Here is a 15618-nt window from a genome sequence, read left to right as displayed (position 1 = left end):
CAACATCCTGGTAAATCTTTTCTGCACTCTTTCTAGCTTAATAACATCTTTCCTATTAACAGGGTGACCAAAACTGTACATATAATACTCCAAGTCTGACCTCACCAACGTCTTCTTTCACTGCAACATAACTTCCCAACTCCTATATTCAATGCCTTGACTGATGAGGCCAGTGTATCAAATCCCTTCTTTACCACCCTATCTACCTGAGATGCCACTTTCACCGAACTCTGCACTTGCACTCCAAGGTTCCTCTGTTCCATAACACTCCCCAGGGCCCTACCATTCACTGTACAAGTCCTACCCTGGTTTGATCTCCCAAAATGTAATACCTCACATTTATCTGGATTGAAAGCCATTTGCCAATCCTCAGCCCACATACCCAGCTGATCAAGATTCCCCTGTAATTTCTCATAACCTTCTACATTATCTATGACACCACTTATTTTAGTATCATCTGCAAACTTACTAACCATTCACATCCAAATTGTTTATATAAATTACAAACAACGAAGGTCCCAGCGCCGACCCCTGTGGCACACCACTAGACACAGGCCTACAGTCCAAGTAACAGCCCTCGACCATCACCCTCTGCATCCTACCACTGATCCAATTAAGAATCCAATCTGCTCTTTCCCCCTGGATCCCATGCAATCTAACCTTTCAGACCAGCCTGCCATGAGAGACCTTGCTAAAGTCCATATAGACAACATCCACTGCCCTATCCCCATCTACTCTCTTGGGTACCTCTTCAAAGAACTCCCAAGAGATTAGTCATGTGTGACTTCCCACGCACAAAACCATGCTGACTGTCCCAAATCAGAGCCTCTCTCTCCAAATGTTGGTAGATCCTGTCGCTCAGAGTCCTCTTCAGCAGTTTACCCACCATTGATGTCACCACTCACCAGCCTGTAGTTTCCTGGCTTGTTTTTGCTACCCTTTTTAAACAATGGCACTACATTAGCCACTCTCCAGTCCTCGAACCTTGCTTGTGGCCAGAGATAAAGCAAAAATCTCTGCAAGGGCCCCTGCAATTTCTTCAGAAATATAAATAAATAAAAGTGAAGCAGTAGATTACACAGTCACACCAAACTCACAAGATGCACTCGGAGAAGTAAAGAATCAGGCTGTTGAACCTGAGGAATTTGGGAACATGCCAAATGTCGTTGGGAGAAATGGGGAGGAAAATTGGAGGAAGTCGAGGTCCTGATGGCCTAACATTTCTCATCATCATAGCAGCAATTCATGAGAATCTACCTCTCCTCTGCACTGACATCTTGTTCTGAGATTGGATTGGTCAGGTGGGTTACAGGGATCAATTTAGTGAAATGTGGGGTAATGTATTTGTGGAGAGCCGAAAGGGTGAAGGGGTACATAATAAAAGGCAGGAATCTGTGGAGCATGGAGGAAGAAGGATCTTTGAGTGTATGTCCACAGATTTATTAAGATAGTAAGAGAGGGAAAAGTTGGTTGAGGAGCAGAGGCATAATGTACAAGAGTGGATAGGTCATGCCACGAATGTACCAACTGGAGTCCTGGTCACCTTGTGACGGGAAGAAAAGGATGGTTCATGATGGTAGGATTTAATTCGGGGATAGAAAAGTTCTGTTTCCATTGGGAAAAGACAACAAAGACCAGAGAACTTCCTCTTGGTTGGCGTGGACTCGATGGACCGAGTAGCCTGCTTTCTATGATTGAAATTCAAAGCTGAGCTTGCTTTGAAGCAGTTAAGGGGCCTGAGGAAGAAGAAACCAACAACAGCTAATGTGAGTCAATTTGGAAACATTCTTTCCAGAAGGATAATCTCTGTCTAACTGCTGTCCTGCAGAAGGTGAAGAGGAAGAATATGGTCTGGGAAACCAGGTCATGCAGTCCAGGTGTTTGAGAGTCTCCAAATTCTGAAAGTGGAAATAGGAATTTTGCTCTCTCCATGAAAGCGGAGGCTGCATTTTTTTTTTAAAAACTAACACTTCCATACAAATTGATGTTCTTTGCAACAACATGGTAAAATGGGACCTGATAAAAATCGTTTTGATCATGCCATCTAGGTTTGCTCTGGTTTCTTTTTCCCCAAGAGTTAATATCCAGGATTCCAGGAGATTTTTTTCCCCCATGGAATGAGTATGCTGGATCCAGATGAAGGATTTCTTTAAAACAATTTAAATGGTCAGAAATTTATCAGGTGATGTCTTGTAAGAAGTGTGAAAGGGCATAGGGCAAGACTTTCTGAGGAAGGTAACAAGTTTCTCAGTGAGGTGGATTCAACATCAAGGAGGGAAAGGTAGCACTTGGGAGTTCTGCTTGAGGATCTGCTCTGAAGCCAACCCCACTGGAAAACAGACAGGGTTTATGATGGAGAATGAAATTGAGTGTTAATGAGTTTGGGGATTAATTATAACTAAAGGGAAGATCAGTGTTTTGGAAAATGATTGGATCAGTGGTTACAGTACACAAGACGCATAGTTTGATTAAAACAGGTAAAGGATGGTAATTGGCAGTGAGACATGGTAGCTTCCTATAGTCAATGTTTAAACAATAATCCTAGGGAGAATAGTAAGTATTAAGGACTTTGGGTTTAAAGCAGAGGTGTGCTGATTGCCTGAATGTAAAAGACATCCAATATCAAGCCAAGAAACAGAAGCTCTTCACTGTTCATCAGACCATCCGCCCATTGTCTCATTCAGAAGATGGCATCTTTGTTAGTGTGGCCTCTGTATATTTGTACGAGCTGAGCTCCTGAGTCCTGTTTCCTTTTTCATGCTGAATCCACTTTCATTGGGAAAAAAATCGCACTGCATTTGACCATATGAAGCAAGTGCTTACTCCAAATCTCATGAAGTTGCTGGTATAATCAGTCCCTACAACATCAGAGGGCACTCCATTTCCAGAGATTCACTGCACTGAAATTTGAACCTGCACCCTCTTAACACAAGGAGCAGGCACTGCTTCTAGTATTTTGCAAAGTGAAGGTGGTTATTTACTATATGCATTTCAGAGATGAAGATTTGATTCAATAGATAAGATCTTGCATTGTGAGACCATAGGAGGAAGGTTGTGCACTGTGGAGTCAAGAAGTGGAAAGAACTTTGGAGCTAGAAATTTAGGTTCAAGTTTATTTTCATATATAAATCCCATGAAAACTAGATTTTCGCATAAGCAGCACAGTACATTACAAACGTGACAAAGCTAAGCTAACATGAACCTAAATTAACATAAATTATACATAATACACAACAAAAGAAACATGATGATAATGATACTAGTACAAGCTGAGAGAGAGAAAAAGAAATATAGTCTGAGATAGTGTTCGAGTTTTTCAGGTCTGTTCAAGAACCTGTTGGCAGTGGGGAAGAAGCGGTTGTTGAACCTTGAGGTGTGGGTCTTCAGGCTCCTGTACCTCCTGCCTGATGGTTCATTTCAGATGTCCAGGGTCAGTGGGGGGGGGAGGGGTGTGGGGTGGTGGGGGTGAGGGAGAATGAGCACTGCACCTGGAAGGTGAAGTCTAAGGGGTGGGGTCGAGTAGGGCGAGTTACTGCATTGGGAGGGAATGGTAGCTATGTGACAGTAGTAGATGGGAGGAGTGCAATTGTTGGCTGAGTTGATCAGAAGTAAACGGTGGGATCATGTGTGTCTCACGTAATGTACACACTGATTCAGTAATCAGTAGCCACTGCACTACTGTGCAGTTTCATTTCTTTCAAATCATTTATTCTGGTATTCCATTTCCCTAAGCCCAACATCTGTTCTTTGATTGTATATTGTTCAGATTCATGAGATCGGGCTTGAGGTTGGCCATTGGTGACCAACAGTGAATGACACAGAGGTCCAGTGAGCTGCCAGTGAAGAGCACTGAGGTGGTGGATGCTTGGACCGAACAGAGGAAGGTCTTGACTACCCAAGGAAAGAGGAAGGCAGCACTGAGATAGTTAGCGAGTAATGACGAGGGACATGGGTCTAGACTGAGTGAGGAAATGAACCATAAGGTGGCTGAATGCAGTGGGATAGTTGAGGAACATGTGGGAAGATGAGCAGAAAATGGTGGTATCCTAAAATGTTCTCGTGTTATTTTTTCCCCTAAATGGCTCTTTTTTTGAGTATGCAGTGTGTCATTGTAATGGTGCTTTTAAGCATGACATTTGAGCCAATTGTTATGCTTACTGACCCTTGGGAATAGGGGCAAATTCCCAGTGACCCAGTGCCACGTCTGCCATGCATCAAATGCAGAATTGTTAGTTCCACTGATATTCTGTCACTTTGGTTTAACTGCTATGGGCTTTATTTAGAGCCAATGACCTCTCTGTGCATTTGCAAAGCCTAGTGCAGGATAATTGTTTTTTCAGTGTGTCTATAGAGAGATTTCATTTTGCTTCAGATTATTCCTTCTTGCTAAAATAAATTGTCTACTTTTGGGAAAGCCATATTAGAGGGGCTTAGACTATTTGAGCTCCCAGTTGCATGTCATTTCAACTCCCTTTCCTGTTCCCACATGGACCTGTCTGTCCTCTGCCTTCTCCACTGCCATGGTGAGGCCAAATGCAAACACTGAATTTTCTAATTTCAGGTAACCCACTCCCCTGTGTTCCTTTCCTACTCCAACAGTCCATCCATGGTCTCTGACCTTTGTTCACCTTTTCCATTCCTTCCCCCTTGTTACCTAAACATCACCGTCCCCAACTGGTTCCATCTGTCCATCACCTGCATGCCCATCTACCTGGGCTGCTTCTCCCTTGGGTTCACCTTTCCTATCCCTCCCACATCTGGTTCCACCTATCACCTACCAGCCTCTGTCTCACCCCTCCCTCTCACTTCCATATACTGGTGGAAGAAAGAGAAACAAGGGACTGCAGATGCTGGAATCTAGATGAAAAACACTCTGATGCTGGAAGAACTCAGCAAACCAGGCAGCACCCGTGGAGAAAAGCAGGCGGTCAATGTTTCGGGCAGGAGCCTTCTTCAGGACTGAATATGGGAAAAGGGGAAGCCCGATATATAGGAGGGAAAAGCAGAGCAGTGATAGGTGGACAAAAGAGGGGAGGCGGGGTGGGCACAGGGTGGAGGTAGGTAGATGCAGGTAAGAGACAGTGATAGGCAGGTGCAGGGGAGGTGGGGAGAGCAGATCCACCGGGGGATGGGTCAAAGGTAAGGGTGGGTGTAAGAAAAAAGAGAGAGGGGCTAGGAAAGAGAAGAAAAGGAGAGGCATGGTTGAGGGTGGGTGTGGGGGGGGGGGGGGGTGTGGGGATTACTTAAAGTGGGAGAATTCAATGTTCATGCCGTTAGGCTGCAAGATTTCAAGACAGAAAATGAGGTACTGTTCCTCCAGTTTGTGCTTGGAATTCTGGCAGTGGAGGAGGCTGAGGACTGATGTATCTGTGATGGAGGGGAGTTGAAGTGACCGACAATGGGGAGATGCAGATCGCAGTTATGGACAGAGCGCAGGTGTTCTGCGAAATGGTCGTACTGGCTATCTTCTCTCTATACTCTCAGTCCTTGACCTGAAATGTTGACAATCCCTTTGCCTCCACAGATGCTGCTCGACCTGCTGAGTTCCTCCAGCAGTTTATTTTTTTCTTTTGCGAGTCTTCCATTGTTCAATGGTCTCCATAACACGAGATGAATATTCAATTTGGCTGAATAATTTTTCTTTCATGTGGTGAACCTTTAATACGTATCCTACATTACTGGGCTCCAGTCCGATGCTGTTAAAGGTTCTTGCTTGTAATCGCAAATGCTCTGCTGTGTCATTGGGTTTTAACTGAGGCTCCACTCTCTTCCGTTCTACGGCACTGGATTGCACAACCAGCATTCCAAAACTCTGGAAAGTTGGCTGCACTTTATTTTTTTGTAAACAAACTGTTTTCCATTATTTAATATCAAGTTAAACATTTTGCTGAGCATGGTAAACTCATCTAGGAGGTCAGCTGAACAAACCTAGAGTACTTTTACACAATGTGGACAATTTAAAACTTCATTAAAGTATAAATGAAAAATCAAGTTAACAAATACTAATGACTGAGATTTGAAATATTTAAATCCCAGTAATGCTGTTTGTCTCTTACAGAGATCCTGTTGATCATTCATTCAGGCATCCATGTGATTGTTAAAACAAGGTTTTAAATAAGTTTGCGCCTCAGGGAATGACGTTCTCCATCTTGGTCCAACACAAGGCACTCATCTGTATTCACCAACTTGGTTCCTTCACCTTGTGATACATTTCTCATTTGAATTTTTCCAATAGTTCTTTATTTGTCTGCATTGTGCTGTTAGGGGAGGTGGGAGAAGCGGATACAATAGCAATGTTTTAAGAGACATTCAGACAAACACACAAACAGGCAGGAAATAGAAGGATACGGACCATGAGCAGGCAGATGGGTTAGTTTAAACTGGTATCGTGTTTTATCTTCTATCTCAAATTATCCTATCTGTGGAGTTGCAGCTAGTATATCTGTATTATGTATTTTCTTCATTAAGGTATAGTTTATTGATTCATATATAAACTGTAAATATTCATCTGCTAAAGCAAACTGATATATTAATATGATAGATTCACACATTGGTATTAAATAATATTAATAAGATATGGACATTCTTCACATGCGAAAGCTCTGGAAAGATTGTAAAGTCTTTCTTTGTGCTGCTTTATTATACCTTTTCGGAAAAATAATGCTATGTGGAACTGCTACTGATGTAAACTGATCGGTTGCTCCTGGTTTTAAGTAGATGAAAGGAAATTACTCAGATTATATATTATTTCATCATTTTAATTAAGTTAGCTATTAATGCTGTGTTTAAAATTCTTGTATATATGCACTGTTCCTGAAGATGTAGTTTTATCATTTTTTTTTCTAGCAATGCAAGATATTTCTGCAACAGATACCAGACTGAAGTATTGCTGGATAGAATTCCTCTGAAACTGTATCTCAATGTTTTAATCATATGAACAATCATATAGTTAGAGGCAATAAAAAATTAAACAGTTGTTCTTGGAAATGAAATGGGTCCTAACCTTGTCACCTGAAACCTTTAGCAATTTGTCAGCACTTTGTGTTAGAGTCATAGAATCGTACAGCACAGAAGCAGACCCTTTTGGTCACTTCGTCCATGTTGACTTTGATGTCTAACTACACTAATCGCATTTGCCTGCACTTGGCCCGTGTCTCTCTCCACCTTTCCTATCCAAGTACCTGTCCAAACGCCTTTTAAACGTAATTGTATCAGTCTCCACCACTTCATCTGGCAACTTCTTCCAGATATTCACCACCACCTGTGTAGATTAATAAAAAATGTACCTCTCAGATCTCTTTTAAATTTCTCCCCTCTCACCTTAAACCTGTACCTTCCTGTTCTAGACTCCCCTGCCCTGGGAAAAAGGATTCTGACTATCTATCCTATCTATGGCCCTAATAATTTTATAAGCTTCTAAGGTCAACCTCCTACATTCCAGTGAGACTAAACCCAGCCTATACAATCTCCCCTTATAACTACAGCCCTCCATTCCAGGCAACACCCTGATGAATCTCTTCTGCTCTCTCTCTATTGCCACCACATCCTTTCTGCAGTTTGGTGACCAGAACTGTACCCAGTACCCTAAGTGCAATCTAACCCATTTCAACATGGTGATTATCATGCAAATTTTGGTTGACACTAATCCAGAACTGAGAGAGTACTGCACTGTCAGAGGTGTCATTATTTGAACAAGAGGCTAAGTCAGGTTTTATCTCTGGTGGAAATAAGACAAATCTATTGCCACAGTTTTAAGGAAGGATGGGGAATAGCTCCTGTGGCTGTATTCATCCCTCAACCAGTACTACAAGCAAATCAGTTGTACAGTTGTTGTCATTTTGCTGTTTGTGGGATCTTGCTGTCCATACGTTGGCTGCTGGATTTCACTAGAGTGCTGATTCCAATGCTATGCCAAAAGAAGGGACTAAGCTGCCAGGTGCTTTCGAGCGCACTGAGGGAACACGCTGAGGTTGTAGTAGCTGCTATAGAGGTTTTTATTCTCTTTTAATAATCACATAGTAGAATGGTGAGCAGCATCAATTGTCACTTGAGAAACAGTGGGGTGATGAGGGCTTGCAGACATTGGTCCCTGTTGCTGGTTACAGGTAGGTAGTATTGGGTTGTCTACTCACTGTATGAAGCACCTTGTATGTGATTCCATTCGACGAATGACAGATCTGATTCTACTGAGCCAGAGCTCTACATATTTATATTCACATCTGCTCAAAATATTTGGTGAGAATTTATCTCAACCAGAAATCCCATTTCCTTTCCCCTAAATCCCTTCTCTGAATACAATAACTAATTTGTTAACCATGCCTTTCAAATGGGTGAAAGCTTGCTGCATTTACCAACACAGTGGTGATTAAAGTTCATAATCATTTAGTTATAAAAAAACTCTATCATGCCCATCAGATTCCAACGGTGTTTTAAATACAAATGCTTTCTCCATGTATGTACCAGCCCCAAAGATTTTAAAGGAACTGCCACCTTGGTGATTTTTGCCTCCATAAACTAGCTTTGCAGGGGGATGGGAACTGAAAAGACAGGTCAGTCAGTGAGGGAACAGGCAGGAGGGCTGATGTCAGGGAATGTAGTATTAGGCAGATTCCTGATAACAGATATGATGGGATGAATGGTTTGAAATGTTTGTACTTTAATGCTCGGAGTATTATGGGTAAGAGAGATGAACTTAGAGCATGGATCAATACATGGAACTATGATGTTGTGGCCATTACAGAGACTTGGTTGAGGGAGGGACAGGAATGAGTGATCGATGTACCAGGGTTTCGAAGTTTTAGGAAGAATAGAGAGGGGGGTAAAAGAGGGGGAGTTGCTGCAATAATAACTCCGGGGAGACATAATGGAGGGCTTGGATACAGAGTCCATATGGGTAGAACTCAGGAATAGAAAAGGTGCAATCACTCTCATGGGGGTGTACTATGGACCTCCCAATAGCCACCAGGACATTGAGGAACGGATATGTGTTTTTAAAAAAAAATTTACAGGGTTGTGGTCATGGGGGACTTCACCTTCCCTGATATAAATTTGGACCTTTTTAGGGCAAGGGGATTAGATGGGGCAGAATTTGTTAGGTGTATCCAGGAGGGGTTCCTAAATCAATATGTTGACAGTCGAACAAGGGGAGAGGCTATTCTGGACCTGCTGTTGGGTAATGAGCCTGGCCAGGTGACTTACCTATCAGTGGGTGAGCAATTGGGGAACAGTGACCACAGCTCATTTAACTTTCAGGATAGCTATAGATAGGGATAGGTATGGGAGGGTTTTAAATTGTAGCAGGGCTAATTATGAAGGCATAAGGCAGGAACTAGGTAGTGTAAACTGGGAAGACCTTTTTGCTGGCAAGTCCACGTTGAGCATGTGGAAAGTGTTTAAGGATCAAATACACAGAGTACAGGAGGGGTATGTCCTGATTAGAAGGAAGGACATGAATGGGGAAATAAGGGAACCTTGGATGTCCAGAGAAGTGATGAACTTAGCCAAGAAGAAAAAGGACAAGTATGTAGAGGTTAGAGAGTTAGGATCAGACAGAGCACATGAAGACTATAGAGAAGCTAGAAATGAATTCAGGAAAGGAATTAGGAAAGCCAGGAGGGGCCATGAAAAGTCCTTAGCAAGTAGGATTAAGGAGAATCCAAAGGCATTCTACACCTATGTCAGGAATAAGAGGATAATAAGGGAAAGGGTAGGACCACTTAAGGATAAAGAAGGAAATCTATGTTTGGATGCAGAGGATGTGGGTGAAGTTCTGAATGAGTATTTCTCTTCAGTATTTACCCAGGAAAGGGACATGCAGGATGCAGAAATTAGAACTGAGGGCAGAAACATGTTAGGGCATTTAGAGGTCAAGGAGGAGGTAGTGTTAGATCTCCTAAACAGTATTAAGGTGGATAAGTCCCCGGGGCCCAATGGGATATACCCCAGGTTACTGATGGAGGCGAGAAAGGAAATTACTGGGGCCTTGACCAGTATCTTCGTGTCCTCTTTGACCACGGGTGAGGTCCCGGATGACTGGCGAGTGGCTAATGTTGTTCCTCTATTTAAGAAAGGAACAAGGGAAAATCTGGAGAACTATAGACCGGTGAGTCTCACATCAGTTGCAGGGAAATTGCTGGAGAAAATTCTTAGAGATAAGATAAACGAGCATCTGGAATCCAATGGCTTGATTAGGGAAACCCAGCATGGGTTTGTGCAGGGCAAGTTGTGTCTTACTAACCTGGTTGAGTTTTTTGACAGGGTGACGAGAGAGATTGATGAAGGTAGAGCTGTGGATGTCATCTATATGGATTTCAGTAAGGTATTTGACAAGGTTGCACATAATCGGTTAATCAAGAAAGTTTGGATGCATGGGGTCAATAGAGAATTGGCTGTGTGGATCCAGAACTGGCTTGCCTGTAGAAGACAGAGTGGTGGTTGAAGGGACTTGTTCAGGCTGGAGGCCTGTGAGTAATGGGTTGGTAAGTTTGCAGACGATACCAAGATTGGTGGAGTTTTGAATAATGTGGAAGACTGGCAATGGGCACAGTGTGATGTAGATCAGCTGCAGATATGGGCAGAGAAATGACAGATGGAGTTTAACCCAGATAAATGTGAGGTGTTGCACCTTGGTGGGACTAATGTCAAGAGACAGTACACTCTTAAGGGCAAGACGCTTAACAGCGTTGAAGAGCAGAGAGACCTTGAGGTGCAAGTCCATGACTCATTGAAAGTGGCTACACAGGTAGACAGGGTGGTTAAGAAGGCTTATGGAATGCTTGAATTTATTAATCGGGCTATTGAGTATAGGAGTCAAGAAGTTATGATGCTTCTCTATAGAACTCTGGTTAGGCCGCATTTAGAGTATTGCATGCAATTCTGGTCACCTCACTACAGGAAGGATGTTGAGGCTTTAGCAAGGGTGCAGTGGAGACTTACCAGGATGCTACCTGGATTAGAGGGCATGTGCTATCAGGAGAGGCTGGACAAACTTGGGCTCTTTTCTCTGGAGCGGCGAAGGCTGAGGGGTGATCTGTTGGAAGTGTATAAAATTATGAGATAGATAGGGTGGACAAGCAATATCTTTCCCATTATTGAGCAATCCAATACCAGAGGGCATGCATTTAAGGTGAGGGGGTAGGTTCAGAACAGACATGAGGGGTAAATTTTTTACTGAGAGAGTGGTGGATGCTTGGAATGTGTTGCCTGATAGGGTGGTGGAGGCAAATTCATTGGGGGCTTTTAAGAGGGGCTTGGATGGGCACATGAATGAGAGGAAAATAGAGGGATATGGGCATTCTGTTGGTAGGAGGGACTAGCTATGTCGGCACAACATTGTGGGACAAAGGGCCTGTTCTGTGCTGTACTGTTCTATGTTCTGTTGTGTACTTGCTTTTTAACATTGTGAATGTTGGTTCTTGCTCTCAAAGAAGAGCCCAGTGGGTGAATGAGAGAGCCTTGTGGAGAGAGGTGTGTGTGAACTCAGTAGTACAAAGGATTTGAGCCAAACTCCTCCTCAAATTTTGGATAATTCTGGGATTTGTAAATTTTTACTGCAGTGCAAAGAAATTAATTTTGGAATACAAAAGCAGTTCACTTTATGTTTAAAATATTTTTGAGAGTGATAGGTGAAAGCCACAAAACCTTTTCCTATCAGTTTTCAGCTTTTGGGAGAATGAAGTGATTATTTTGAAATGCTTCATTCAGTCTAAAGAAACTACCGAGAACCTGTGCAGCATCTGAGAAAGCCAAGACTGATTCCAGAGATATGGCAGCTGTTCTTTCTCAGGAATAACATGTGACTATTGTCTTAAAGCAGCAAGAGCCTTTCACCAGACCAGCCGTTAAATCTCTCCCTTCCTATATTACAGTAGTAACTGCACTTCAAAAGTACTGAATTGGCTATAAACCACTTTTGGGCTTGTTCCTTTTCATAATGGGCAGAGAGTTGTGCGCAGCGTGCGCTTGATTTTTATGTGTTATCAGTGGAAGAGGCTACCTGCCAGGAAGATGAGGCTAAAGGAGCACCACCTTGGTCGTCTTCCAACTTCTACCCTTGCACAGCACAACTACAGATTTGTGTACATACTTGTGAATAGTGTTAGAATAGCATTCTTTTGAAATGATATTTGCAAAGACTTATTAGTGGCAGATGGACCTGCTTTTAATATTAAATGCATTTTAGATCCTATCACTTCAGTACAAACAGCTGTTGTTTTGCACTTGTCTGGTGTGCCAGTCAATTCTTTGAGATTTAACACCTCCCTTAATATATCCTTGATTTTCTAACAAATAGACGGCAATCAGTGAGGATAGGCAGCAATACCTCCGATCAATTATTCTCAACACTGGTGCCCCACAAGGCTGCGTCCTCAGCCCTCTACTCTACTCCCTATACACTCATGACTGTGTGGCCAGATTCTGCTCTAACTCCATCTACAAGTTTGCAGATGATACCACCATTGTAGGTTGTACCTCAAACAGCGATGAGTCGGAGTACAGGAAGGAGATAGAGAGCTTAGTGGAATGGTGTCATGACAACAACCTTTCCCTCAATGTCAACAAAACAAAAGAGCTGGTCATTGACTTCAGGAAAGGGGGCGGTGTACATGCACCTGTCTACATCAATGGTGCTGAGGTCGAGAGGGTCGAGAGCTTCAAGTTCCTGGGTGTGAACGTCACTAACAGCCTGTCCTGGTCAAATCACGCAGATGCCACAACCAGGAAAGCTCACCAGCGCCTTTACTTCCTCAGGAGGCTAAAGAAATTTGGTTTGTCCCCTTTGACTCTCACCAACTTTTACCGATGCACCATAGAAAGCATCCTATCTGGATGTATCACGGCTTGGTACGGCAACTGCTTCGCCCAGAACCGCAAGAAGCTGCAGAGAGTTGTGGACACAGCCCAGCGCATCACGGACACCAGCCTCCGCTCCTTGGACTCTGCCTTTACCTCTCATTGTCTTGGTGAAGCAGCCAGCATAATCAAAGACCCCACCCACCCGGGACATTCTCTCTTCTCTCCTTTCCATTGGGTAGAAGATACAGGAGCCTGAGGGCACGTACCACCAGACTTAAGGACAGCTTCTACCCCACTGTGATAAGACTATTGAACTGTTCCCTTATACAATGAGATGGGCTATGACCTCACGATGTACTTTGTTGTGACCTTGCACCTTATTGCACTGCACTTTCTCTGTAGCTGTGACACTTACTCTGTACTCTTATTGTTTTTAACTGTACTACTTCAATGCACTCTGTACTAACTCAATGTAACTGCACTGTGTAATGAATTGACCTGTGTGATCGGTTTGTAAGACAAGCTTTTCACTGTACCTCAGTACAAGTGACAATAATAAACCAATACCAATTGTCCTGATGGTTCCCTTTGTAAATTTTTCTTTGGATGTGAATTCTGCATTTCTTTCTGGAACTAGCAGTGTCTGGCTGGGAATCTGGTTATAGGCTGCTTTGAGTTAGCTGCAAACAGTCTGGGACATCTTCCCTAATTCTTTCCTCTTCATTACTATTCACTGTCTATCGTTGGGGGTTGGGTGGGGTGGAGTGAAGTTTGCTTTCTCTCAATTTATAATCGGCCAGGAATGTTGTAATTGTTAAATCATTTCCTCATAGGGAAAACTAGATTCAGTTTTGCAGTTCAGTGTAAAGAGATTTTGTTTTACAAGTTTTCTGCCTTTTCTGAATATGCTGCTCTAGTTTGGTAGGGTCCACATTTCCCCCTTTGCAGAGTGGTTTAAGTTGTTGAGATACCAGCCAGTGCCCTGGCCCATTAGTCCAGGGCTGGGACTGAGTTTGAATCCCACCATGGCTGCTGTAGGAATTTAATTTTGAATAAATAAATCGAACTGGGCTCAGAAAAATCTATTCACACTAATGGTGACTGTGAAACTATCAGAATGTCAAACTCATCTGGTTCAAGGAAGGAGATCTGCCATCCTTGCCAGTCTGGCTTGTGAGACTCCAGGCCCAACCATGTCTTTGACTCCCCAGTTCAGGGGCAATTAGGGATGGGCAGTAAATGCTGGTATTGCCAGTGAAGTCAACTGAATGTATTTTTTTTTAAAAAGTTCTATCATTTACAGCCATGTCATAGTTCAGTCACACTGAAACCTGAAGTGATGATGCCTGAGTACTTCTGCCCATCTCAGCCTGAGGTTTCCCTGCCCATTTAAAAAAAAGAGAACGAAACCATGGCCAGAGAGACTATACATTTGGAACCAAAAGCATGAGTCTAAAGGCAACCAATTTAATTTCAATTCCCTCTGATTTTGGTAAGAAATATCAGACAATTCTAAACTTCAGGATTGGTGTAGTTTCCTTGTGATGAGTGAACTGGGGAGGAAACCTCTGATGAATAACTTCATTGCTGGCGGAGCAGTAATGTGAACAAATATGCTTTGAACCTGCATTCTTTTACTTTATTCCGTACATTTTCTTCAAATTATGCTTTCTAATAGAATTGCCATTATGTGAAATGTTGAAATCAAAATGGTCTCCATTTACCTGTTGTTTCTGTCATTTGACTCGTGGATCTTCAACCCTTCCATTCCAAGGGGTGCTGTCCTTAGTGCATCCATCACACAGCTGATTTACCCACTCTTCTCAGTCCAAACCAGCCATTGTACCCAGCCCAACTCCACTCCCATCTTTCCCTGGAATCCCTGTTTCTCCATCTGTTTTTTCCACTGACCAACTATATGCTCTTAAGATAACTATAGCAAACTTTCAAATCTCATGATAACATGATGTATATTGAATCAGTGATGTGTATTTGATTTGTTATTTATCCTGCTGCCATTCTTGGGGACATGGGTAGCCTATCTAGCCATTCAGTCCTGGATACCATTCAGTGCGCTCTTGGCTGATCTGTAATCTGATCTCTTGCACCAAAGCTATTAATGGATAAGGTTAGGTGGATGCAGAGTCTGTCATATTGGTTTAAAACTACAACCACAACTAAAACCACAAACCTTGGACTAATTTTGTTTGCTGTAGAGCTTCAAACTTTTACCACCTACTGTGTGTAGAAGTGTTTCCAAACTTCACGTTGAAAGCCTTGGCTTCAGTTATTATCCTCTGCCCCTTGGTCCTTGACTCCCCAGCCAGTGGAATAGTTTCTGCATCTGTCCTATCAGTTCTTGATGGATTTCATCACCATTTGGACAATGAAATGGACAGCTGACTATTCAGTGATGCTGCAAGTTTCCACCTAATATGTAATTCCGTATCCTTTTATTTGGGTGTGGTGGGTAAGGTGGTGTGGCCTTTTGTGTGAGTGTAGTAATCACTCCTTGATGTGCTGATCATTCCTTCTACTCCCATGATACTGCTTCTGCTTCTCTGAAGATGTCAACACGTGGCTGGGTGAGTGCCAGCCTCTCCCAAATACCTCTTGATCTCAAACATGAGCAAATTATTGGACTGTGGTGAACATTATAGCCTAATCTAATCCTTGAGCTCGCTTGATTTTCTCACAGATGTCCTTCCTTGTTGGATAGAATGAGGTGATAAATCTAAAAGTGAGGTGCTGAGGTCAACTGTATGACCTATTCAAGTTTTGACATGACCACAGTTGAGTTGTTGCAAAGGCAGCAATAGTGCA

The 15618-nt window shown here is 42.8% G+C and overlaps 1 protein-coding gene across 9 annotated transcripts in view; it reads left to right on the top strand.

The window, feature by feature from the left end:
- Positions 1-15618, top strand: part of mib2 (MIB E3 ubiquitin protein ligase 2) — a 215715-nt gene that overhangs the window by 63942 nt on the left and 136155 nt on the right. The window lies entirely within an intron of this gene.

Source organism: Pristis pectinata, chromosome 26 (assembly GCF_009764475.1).
Source record: "Pristis pectinata isolate sPriPec2 chromosome 26, sPriPec2.1.pri, whole genome shotgun sequence".
Classification (NCBI taxonomy): Eukaryota; Metazoa; Chordata; class Chondrichthyes; order Rhinopristiformes; family Pristidae; genus Pristis; species Pristis pectinata.
The sequence above is the reverse complement of the archived record's forward strand: the minus strand, read 5'-3'. Positions and strand labels throughout refer to the sequence as shown.